The sequence below is a fragment of the Neovison vison genome, chromosome 11 (assembly GCF_020171115.1).
Source record: "Neovison vison isolate M4711 chromosome 11, ASM_NN_V1, whole genome shotgun sequence".
NCBI lineage: Eukaryota > Metazoa > Chordata > Mammalia > Carnivora > Mustelidae > Neogale > Neogale vison.
In genome coordinates, this window is record NC_058101.1 from 85,058,851 (window position 1) to 85,069,221 (window position 10,371).

At 37.2% G+C, this 10,371-nt stretch overlaps 1 pseudogene; it reads right to left on the reverse strand.

Moving 5' to 3' along the window:
* Positions 1 to 1,006: 1,006 nt before the first annotated feature.
* Positions 1,007 to 1,990, reverse strand: LOC122890261 (annotated as a pseudogene).
* Between the last annotated feature and the right edge of the window lie 8,381 nt (positions 1,991 to 10,371).

Below are 10,371 nucleotides of genomic sequence, written 5' to 3' on the forward strand. Positions count from 1 at the left end.
CAAATAGGCAGAGAAGCAGGCAGAGAGAGAGAAGTGGGGGAAGGAGGCTCCCCACTGAGTAGAGAGCCCGATGCGGGGCTCGATCCCAGGACCCTGAGGTCATGACCTGAGCCAAAGGCAGAGACTTAACCCCTGAGCCACCCAGGTGCCCCTCTTTTTTACTTTTTTTAAAAATCAAACTCAATAATAACAATTTTGTTATTAAACAGTAAGATTTACTAATATTTAATCATTTACTTTTTTTTTTGCATTTCTTTCATAACATTCTCGGATTTTACTTTCTCCTAAAAGAAATTATTTTAAAATCATATAGTGTGTTTTTAAGCTTTAAAATCTTCATGTACTCTAAAACTACCTTTATTTTTGCTTTCACCTTAAATGATATGTCCACTAAATTTTAAACTTGAAGTTGACTATTATTTACCCTTAGTACTTCCAAGATACCATCATTGACAATACAAAGTGTTGGGGACCGCCTGTGGCCAAGGAAGTTCCCACCATTGCAAGATGGTGCCTGGCCAGGTGCCAAAACAGACCTCCACGTAAACAAGTCAATATCAGCGGCAGCCCATGTGGGGGAGGAAAAGCAGACCCTGGATAGACTAACTAGGGGAAGCCTAGCAGCAGGTCTGTGATTGGATGTCTTGAGAATATCTGTCTTCTGATAGGTTGCCCTACTGCATATAAGCAAGTGTGGTATGAGAATAAAAAAAAGAGCAACATTAACAAGAGACCAGGCTACGTGTCGTTCTTGCGGGTCGAGAGCGACAACAAAGTATGTTGTGTATTTTTTGGGGAGGGGGCTGGTTATAGTATACTTTATTGACGGTACATAACAAGGTAGGGATCCCCAAGCCCCTCCCCTTCTTCTGGGGTCTGGGATGAAAACAGTGGAGCTTGGGAGATTCTCAGTGTTCTGGGAAATAAATTGGGACAAGGATTCCCCAGCAGCTGAGGGCCTCTCTCTTCTTCTTCCTCTGGCTAGGGCTGGTGGTCCAGGGGGCTCTTACATCTTGGAGGTTATGTGGACCATAAGGTCCACCACCCAGTTGCTGTAGCCAAATTCATGGTCATACCAGGAAATGAGCTTAACAAAGTGGTCATTGAGAGCAATGCCAGCCCCCGCATTGAAGGTAGAAGAGTGGGTGTCACTGTTAAAGTCACAGGAGACAACCTGGTCCTCAGTCTAACCCAAGAAGACTTTGATGGGGCCCTCTGATGCCTGCTTCACCACCTTCTTGATATCATCATATTTGGCAGCTTTCTCCAGGCAGCAGGTCAGATCCACAACAGACACATTGGTGGTGGGGATGGAAGGCTAGGTCAGTGAGCTTCCCGTTCAGCTCAGGGATGACTTGGCTGCACCAGTGGAAGCAGGGATGATGTTCTGGGCAGCCCCTCGGCCATCATGCTACAGTTTCCCAGAGGGGCCGTCCAGTCTTCTGGGTGGCAGTGATGGCATGGTAGGTGGTGATGAGTCCCTCCATGATGCCAAAGTTGTCATGGATGACCTTGGCCAGAGGAGCCAAGCAGTTGATGGTACAGGAGGCATTGTTGACAATCTTGAGGGAGTTGTCATACTTCTCATCGTTCACACCCATCACAAACATGGGGGCATCAGCAGAAGGAGCAGAGATGATGACCCTCTTGGCCCTGCCCTTCAAGTGAGCTCCAGGCTTCTCCGGAGTGGTGAAGACCCCAGTGGACTCCACAACATACTCAGCACCAGTATCGCACTATTTGATGTTGGTGGGATCTTGCTCCTGGAAGATGGAGATGGACTTTCCATTGATGACAAGCTTTCTGTTCTCAGCCTTGACTGTGCCGTAGAATTTGCCATGGATAGAATCATACTGGAATATGTAGGCCACGTAGTTGAGATCAATGAAAGGGTCATTGATGGCGACAATATCCACTTTGCCAAAATTAAAGCAGTCCTGGTGACCAGGCACCAAATACAACCAAATCCGTTCACTCTAACTTTCACCATTCTGTCTTGGGCACACGGCTGGCACTGTACCTGAAGATGCGGCTTTTGAACAGGGAAGAGAAGAGAGCCTGTTGTGTATTTTTGATGATGAATTTTGCCACTTAATCTTTTAATCTTCATTATTTTTCAGTTTCACTCTGATATGACCAGATAAAAGATTATATCATATATATAAGCATATATATATATATATGTACATATTTTTTTTCCCTGCTTGGAACGTGCTTTAAATTTTATATCTTAGGAAACTATCATTTCTGGAACCATCTTGGTTATTCTCCTTCAAATGTTGACCATGTTATTTTTTTAATTTGAATATTTTTTATATCTTTGGTGGGAATTCTGAAACAAGGTATGAAGTTGCATATATAAAAATTTCTTCATGCTGGTTTAGAGGTAACTTTCATTATGTAGGTCACACAAGGCTAATACTATTTACAGACTTGTCCATTCAGTAAACAATTTTTATCAGAAAAAATTCTGGTTTCTTAATTAACTCTTTCACTTATTTACCATTCTTATTTATGACTGCTTATTTTTTGTTTCATACATATTATTTATGTTTGCTGAGTGTATGACTTTTTTTGAGCATCCAAACACTAATTATATTACATTCTCAGACTGATTATGACACTAATTTCTTTTGTAGTAAATGTGTATTGTGTTGTGTGATTTTTTAAAATATTTTATTTATTTATTTGTCAGAGAGAGAAAGAGCACAAGCAGGCAGAGTGGCAGGCAAAGGCAGAGAGAGAAGCAGGCTCCCCGCTGAGCAAGGAGCCTGAGGTTGGACTGGATCCCAGGACCCTGGGATCATGACCTGAGCCGAAGGCAGAGGCTAAACCAACTGAGCCACCCAGGCGTCCCATGTTGTTTGATTTGACATTGCATTATTATTATTTAATTGCTTGGATGATCTCATGAGTGCAGACTATAAGTATGTTCTGAATGGGAACTTTGGGGGATTTTGATTTTGGTTTTGTTGTTATTGGCGAGTGTGTGTAGTATATGCACTTGCTTTCCTTTGATTTTTATTTTGTTATTATTTTCTCCCCGCTCCAGCAACTCGGTACATTTGAAGTTGTTTCCTTCTAGTCCATACAAGTTGCAGTTTTTAAAATAGTGTTTGACAGTTTCTGTTTTATAAAGACATCCAGGATATCAGAGATGCAATCACCGAGTCAGCTGACAACTTGACGCGGTCCTTGAAAAAAGGCTGTGTTTTCTGTACCTGGCTCCTTAGGTCAGCAGCTTACTGTAAGGTTGCTATGGTATTATAATTCCATATCCCAAACACCAGGTCAACAGCCATTTTTTTTTTTAATCCTCTTTTCACAATAAAGGGGGAGGAATCTATTTCTTCCCAGTTCTACACTTCAAATGCTGAGAGGGAGGTATGCGTGGGTGGCTAAATCACTTAAGCCTCCCACTCTTGGTTTAGGTTCAGGTCATGATCTTAGGGTCCAGAGATCAAGCCCTGAGCAGAGCTCCATTACCTGGAAGTCTTCTTGAGATTCTCTCCAGCACCCTCTACCCCGCCCCCACACCGTGCATGTGCGCACACTCTCTCTCTCGCTCTTTCTCTAAAACAAATAAATAAATCTTTAAAAACAAACAAAAATCTGAGCCAGGCAGGCACGCCAGAAGGTGCATCAGTCTTAAAAAGACCCAGTAATCCCAGAAAACCAAATATATATATATATATATTCATACAAGTATTGGATATATATACTATATATTCATATTTAGCAGCTGAGATCCAATGACATGATAAACATTTTCATACATCAAGAAGTAAGTCCCCAGAATTGCAAAGTTGTTATTGGATATGCCACTGGCCTGTTGGACTCTAAGATTTAGAAGATGGGTGAACACGCAAGGTGGGGATCCCAGAAAGCAAAGCACTAAGATTGCTCTCTGTTTCACAGTTCTTACTACTCCCTCACAGCATTTATTTTCTCTTTTTTGTTTGTTTTTAAAGATTTATTTATTTATTTTTACAGAAAGTGAGAGAGATCCCAGGTAGAGAGGCAGGCAGGGGTGGGAGAGATGCAGGCCCCTGACTGAGCAGAAAGCCACGACTCGGGGCTGGATCCCAGGACCCTGAGATCATGACCTGAGCCAAAGACAGAGGCTCAACCCACCGAGCCACCCAGGTACCCGTAACCTGTTATTCTTTAAAAAATTAAGATGTGAGTAGAGTTGATTTTTGTTTTTGGAATCTTTAAATAATGGATTAGAAGTATCTTATAATTATTCTCTCATGTCTAATTCTAAAAGAAACTGTCCCGTAACTAACACTATGAAGGACTGCATAGTTGTCTCAAGTTTGTTCGATGCATTTATAAACAAAGTCTTAATAATCTTCACACTTCTTATGAGGTAATTACTATTTCTGAGTTTTCAGAAAAGCTAAGATGCAGAAAGACAGTTATTTGCTGATAGCATAGGATGTAATAAATGACAGAGTCAGAATGTGACTGTGGGCAGTCTGACTCCAAAGGAAGATACTATGCAGTTTTGCTCACTTTACTTTCAACGTAGACATCATCAGGTACCACATGATAATGACTGACCTCTTGTCTTTGTACAGTTATGAAAGAACTGTTTCCCTTCTGCATTTTTTATCTCTCCCCAAATGGCCTTTCTTCATTATCAAATGCCTAGTTATACAATTAATTTACAGATCTTTGAAGATTTCTGCTTTTGTATTTGATGTGTTATATTTTAATGATATATAACCTTAAACATACCACTTACAGATGGTTATATTAGTATAAAAATGCATAATAAATTTGAATTCCTGATACACATTTTAGAACAATACCTGAACACAGAAAACAACCAAATATCTTTCTGATATAATTCTCCTGACTATAGATTACTACAAATAAACAGATTATAAATTGTGACAAAGACTACATAAATAAACTCTGTTTGACCTTGAGGATTTAAAAATCAAAGTGAAATTATCACCAATATTATCATTACCAAAATTCAAAAACATAAGAATCAAGAAAAGCAATGTAATCTTCTGAGCCCAGTAGCTGTGGCCCAATATAAGTGGTTTTATCACTCTGCTATGGCAAAGAAAACAAATCAAAAACAAGTCCTCAATATTTTGCCATATAGCTAAATTTCACATTTCTGTTTGTCACCTTCAGTAATGTCTATGAAGAGGACATTCCTGATCTTTTTTTACTTTGAACAACTTTGCTTCCTTTGCTCTCACTGGACTTTAGTTAGGCTACTCTTTCATTAAATTGCTCAGCAATTAATCTGTTTATTAGCTATAGACTTTTAGAGTGAATCTATATAGGAGTAATTTTCTTTAGGAAAGGGAAACTATATTTGTAAATTGCAACAAAGGGCCTTCTAATATAAAAGAAACAAAATAAGTGTGTGTGTGTGTGTGTGTGTGTGTGTGTTGGGGCATGTGCGTATGTATATACAGTCAGGACCTTAACTTGAGAACATGTGATATTGAAAAATGTATTATGCGTGCTTTTGTTTTGAACTCAAAATTAATTTTCCCTTAAAACAATATTATTAGATTTCTGGTTAGGTTAATATAGACCTCATGTGTTATAGAAATATATAACTTGACTGATGAATCCTAGGATTTGAAAACCAAGAGGAAGGAAGAAGGGAAAGGTAGAGTCAAGTACAACACGAGTCAAAATATTGTGACAGGTGAACTTTTCCTTTAGGCTGACATCATTTCTGTACTTCTTCCCAACTTCTGTTATATATCTGCTCACATGCGCACAAGTATCCATTGAATGTGGAAACAGTCCTGGCACTAAATGAGGGGTTAACAAGTAAATATCCATCCAATCATTCACAAAGTGATTAAGATCACAGACTCTGGAACCAGACTTCTGGGACTCAAATTTTGTTTTTTTCACTATTAAGTTTTGTGACCTTAAGCAATTTACTTAATCATCCTGTGTCTTAATTTACTTATTTGTAAAATAGAAATAGTACCAGTTACTAGCTAGTAATTAACTCATACAGTTTTGTTTTGTTTTGTTTTGTTTTGTTTTAATAAAAATAGGCTGAATAGTGTTGTTCAAATTTTAGAACAATGATTGATAAAATATAAGTGGTACGGAACTTTTAGCTATTATGATTAATGTTGCTATTACTATTATTTAAAAAAAACATGTATTAAAGCATCAGATTTTTGTCAAACACTGTACCAGAGGAGGAACATATAAGATAAATAAGAACAGTTCTTGCATCAAAAAGTTTCAGGCTAGAGAAAATGGAGACTGGCCAGTTTTAAAGCTGACCAAATAGGGATGCCAGAAGAAATATCTATGGAAAGAGAGTTTAAAAAAAAAATGTTGGAATGCTTCAATTCAAAAAGTACCTGTGTTTAAGATAAACATACCTATCCAGACATTGAGAGGGTTAGCAATCACAAGCAACTAAAGACCAAGAAATCAATTTAGATATTAAGAGATGCGCACACGCAAGATGGCATTTTAAATGCTTAGCAATAGGTATTCAGATAAAATTTTGAGGGGCAGGAGCCCAGGAACCAAAAGACTACAAGGTAAAGAATGGGAAGCAAGCCATTAAAAAACCAGAAAACAGAGAATTAAGCTCATTGTGGAGCAAATAGAAGCCAACACTGCAAGACTGACTAAATGCAATTATTGAACTACATCCTCTAGAAGATAATTATTCCCTATGCCTAAGGACATGCCTAGTCTCAGAATCCGAGGGTACAGTTTAGAACTGGGAGAATTTAGATGGAATTCACAATTAACATAAGAACACTTGGTTCCAAAATTTATCAGGTAGACAATCTTCCTGAGCAATAGATTGTCCATTTACAAAATGAAATTACATTAAAACATCATTTTATTCTCTAAACAAAAAGAAAGGGGAAAATAAGTTTTCAAGTATTATATAAGCCTAACATATACCAGTTATCTTAATTATCATATGACCACAGTCACAAACCTAAAGATATTGGAAAATTGCCATACAGAGATCAAAATATTAGGATGTGCCAATGTGTTGCTGTAGTTCCTAACTTTACTGCTTCAATACTACACCTTGTCCAAGGTATTCTCAATCCCTTTTATTCACCTAAAATGTTTTGATGTGCATTGAAAAAATAAAATGGGGGCTGACCAAATTAAATCACATTAACCTGGAAAAGATTATCAATACCTCACTCCTTGTAAAGCTATTTGCATTTTCCAGAGAAGAGCTTGTTGATACAAAATTAATGTCTAAATGGTAGAAGCCAAACTGTGGCAAGAGTCAAAATGTCTTTCCAGAGATGAATGGATAAAGAAGACATGGTTCATATATACAATGGAATATTACTCAGCCACCAGAAAGGATGAATACCTACCGTTTACATTGACCTGGATGGAACATAGTATTATGTTAAATGAAATAAGTCAATCAGAGAAAGATATTTATCATATGGTTTCAGTCATATTTGGAATATAAGAAATAGCACAGAGGGTCATAGGGGAACAGAGAAAACTGAATGGGAAGAAATCAGAGAGGGAGGCAAACCATAAGAGAGTCTTGACTCTGAAACCAACTGAGGGTTGGTAGAGGGGAGGTTGGTGTGGGTTGGAGTAACTAGATGATGGGCATTAAGGAGGGCATGTGATGCGATGCACACTGGGTATTATATGCAACTAATGAATTACTGAACACTACATCAAAAACAAATGATGTACTATATGTTGGCTAATTGAATTTAAAAAAAAAAACCCAGAACTTTGCAACACACCTTAAACTTAAAATTTTGTTAATAATAATGTATCAATATCCGTTCATCAGTTTTAACAGATGTAAGATGTTAAGAACAGGAGGAACTTTGGGGAGAAGAGGGTAATATGGGAACTCTATACTTGCTGTTCAATTTTACTGTAAGTCTGAAACTGCTAAAAAGTTAAGTGTATCAATTTTAATTTAAAAAAAAGAAGAGTTGTTATTTCTGAGGTGTTATTTGTATAACACTTTTATTGTTAAAACGATTTATAATTGCTTACTTAAATTATTCTGGTGCCATTAGCTATAGTCTGTGGTGCCACATACAAAAACAAAACTGAGATATATCTGAAAAAGTATATGTACTTTTCCATTTTATTAGCATGTGTAAAACACATTATCATATGATTTATTATTAGAGCATTAGAAGGAATTTTAAACAAGGAGTTGATTATTTCACTCTGGATATTTACAATATAGGTATTATAGCAACTAGCCATCTAAAATACGAAATAACCAGAGACATTAGCATGGAAAAATATACAGCTATATGTCTTATGTGTGAAAGTAAGTCAAATACAACTTTTATGATATGATAAACAAGTTCATTAAATTAAACATTAAATATAAATATTATCTCTACTTATGAGTCATTTGGATCAATTTCTTGAGTCATCCAAGAACTTCAAGAGTTGTATGATCACTGGAAAGAAAGAACATAGCTAATTCAAAGGATAGGTAATCCAGATAGAGAGTAATATTGAATAAGCATCTTACTCTAAGGCAGCTCTAAATGACCTCAAGGAAAAGTGGAGGACTTCATAATTGTACTTAGCCTGGTCAAAGTGAAAGGTAGAAAAAACAGATAACAAAGAAAAAAAATGTCATTAGAAACAGCACAGAGAATTCCCTGGAAAGGAAAAGTTAGTGGAGAGAATGTTAAAATGTTCAAATGAGAAATGAGTAGTATTTGACCTAATGTTATTTTCATAGATTAGAGACTGTATTACATTCCTGGAGCTGCCACAAAAAATAACCACAAACTTGGTGGCTTATAAAAACAGAAGTTTATTCTCTCACATTTCTAAAGGCTAGAAGTCTAAAATTAAGGTATCTACAGGGCACTCTCCTTCTCATAGCTCTAGAAGAGAATCCTTTCTTTTTTTTTTTTTTTTTTTTTTTTTTTCCTCAACTCTAGGATGCTCCGTTCAGGCTCTCTTAGCTTCTAGTAGCATCATTCGAAACTGCACTTCAAGGGTGCCTGAGTGGCTCAGTGGGTTAAAGCCTCTGCCTTCGGCTCAGGTCATGATCCCAGAGTCCTGAAATTGAGCCCGAAATTGGGCTCTCTGCTCAGCGGGGAGCCTGCTTCCTCCTCTCTCTGCCTGCCTCTCTGCCTACTTGTGATCTCTCTCTCTCTCTTAAATAAATAAAATCTTTTAAAAAAAAACCTGCACTGCACCTTCACCTGACTTCCTTATTTGGGTTCTGTTTGTCCTTTTTTTTCTCTTAAAAGGGAACTCTGGTTTTAGGACACACCCTAATCCAACATCATTTAGTCTCAATTCTTTCCTTAGTTGCATCTACAAAGACCCTATTTCTGTTTGTTTTTTTTTTTAAATCATTCTTTAAAGAATTTATTTATTTATTTATTTAACAGGGAGAATGAGAGACAGACACAGTGCAAGAGAGAGAGAAGCAGGCTCCCTGCTGAGTGGAGAGCCCAATGAGGGGCTTGATCCCAGATCCCTGGGACCATGACCTGAGCTGAAGGCAAACACTCAATCAACTGAGCCACCCAGGCACTCCAGGAATGCCATTTTTTATGAGGACCTATAGCATGCTATCAGTGCAATTGTGAAAGCTATTAGGAAGGAATAATGAATTATATCAGTAAAGGCATCCTCAGTTAAAAGTGGTAGAATCAAACACACATACTGTTCTGTCCTTAGAACCTCTGTAAAATGACACTAAAGGTATAAAACTACATAAACTGAAAAACAGATAATAACAGGTACCAATATAGTATATGAAGCATTTATAGTATATGAAGTAGAAGATACCAGTGAGAAGCAAGCTAATTCTTGCCTCAAAAATCACAGAAAATATGGGATAGAGGAACTAGAAACTACAGATAGTAAGGTAAATTTTGACACTGGAAACAGGTGGTAGATAATGTCCAAATTAGACAGATTGAGAAACAGAAGTATAAGCACATTATTTAAAAGTTAGGAGTTCCATACCAGAAGAAACAACAAAGTATTAGGGGAGAGTGACACAGGGATGAGCAAGGCATCAGCAGAACACTGCTGTTTTTCATTTTATGCTTATTAGTATAATTAATTTTTAATCTAGAATTATGAATAATATTGATAAAGCTTTTTTAAATGTCATGTTAAACAAATGCAACATAGCAACTAATAGCTGCCTCCATTAAACATCAACTTGAGACAGGCACAATGCTTAGCGTTTTATTTGTTCTAAGTCATTTGGCATTCACAACAGTCCTCAGAGGCAGATGATGTTATTTTTATCTAAACTTTATAGATGAGGAAACAGGATAATTTGCACAGATCACACAGTTCTTAAGTAACAAAAATGGGATTCAAACCTAGGGCCTTCTGCTTCCAGATGCT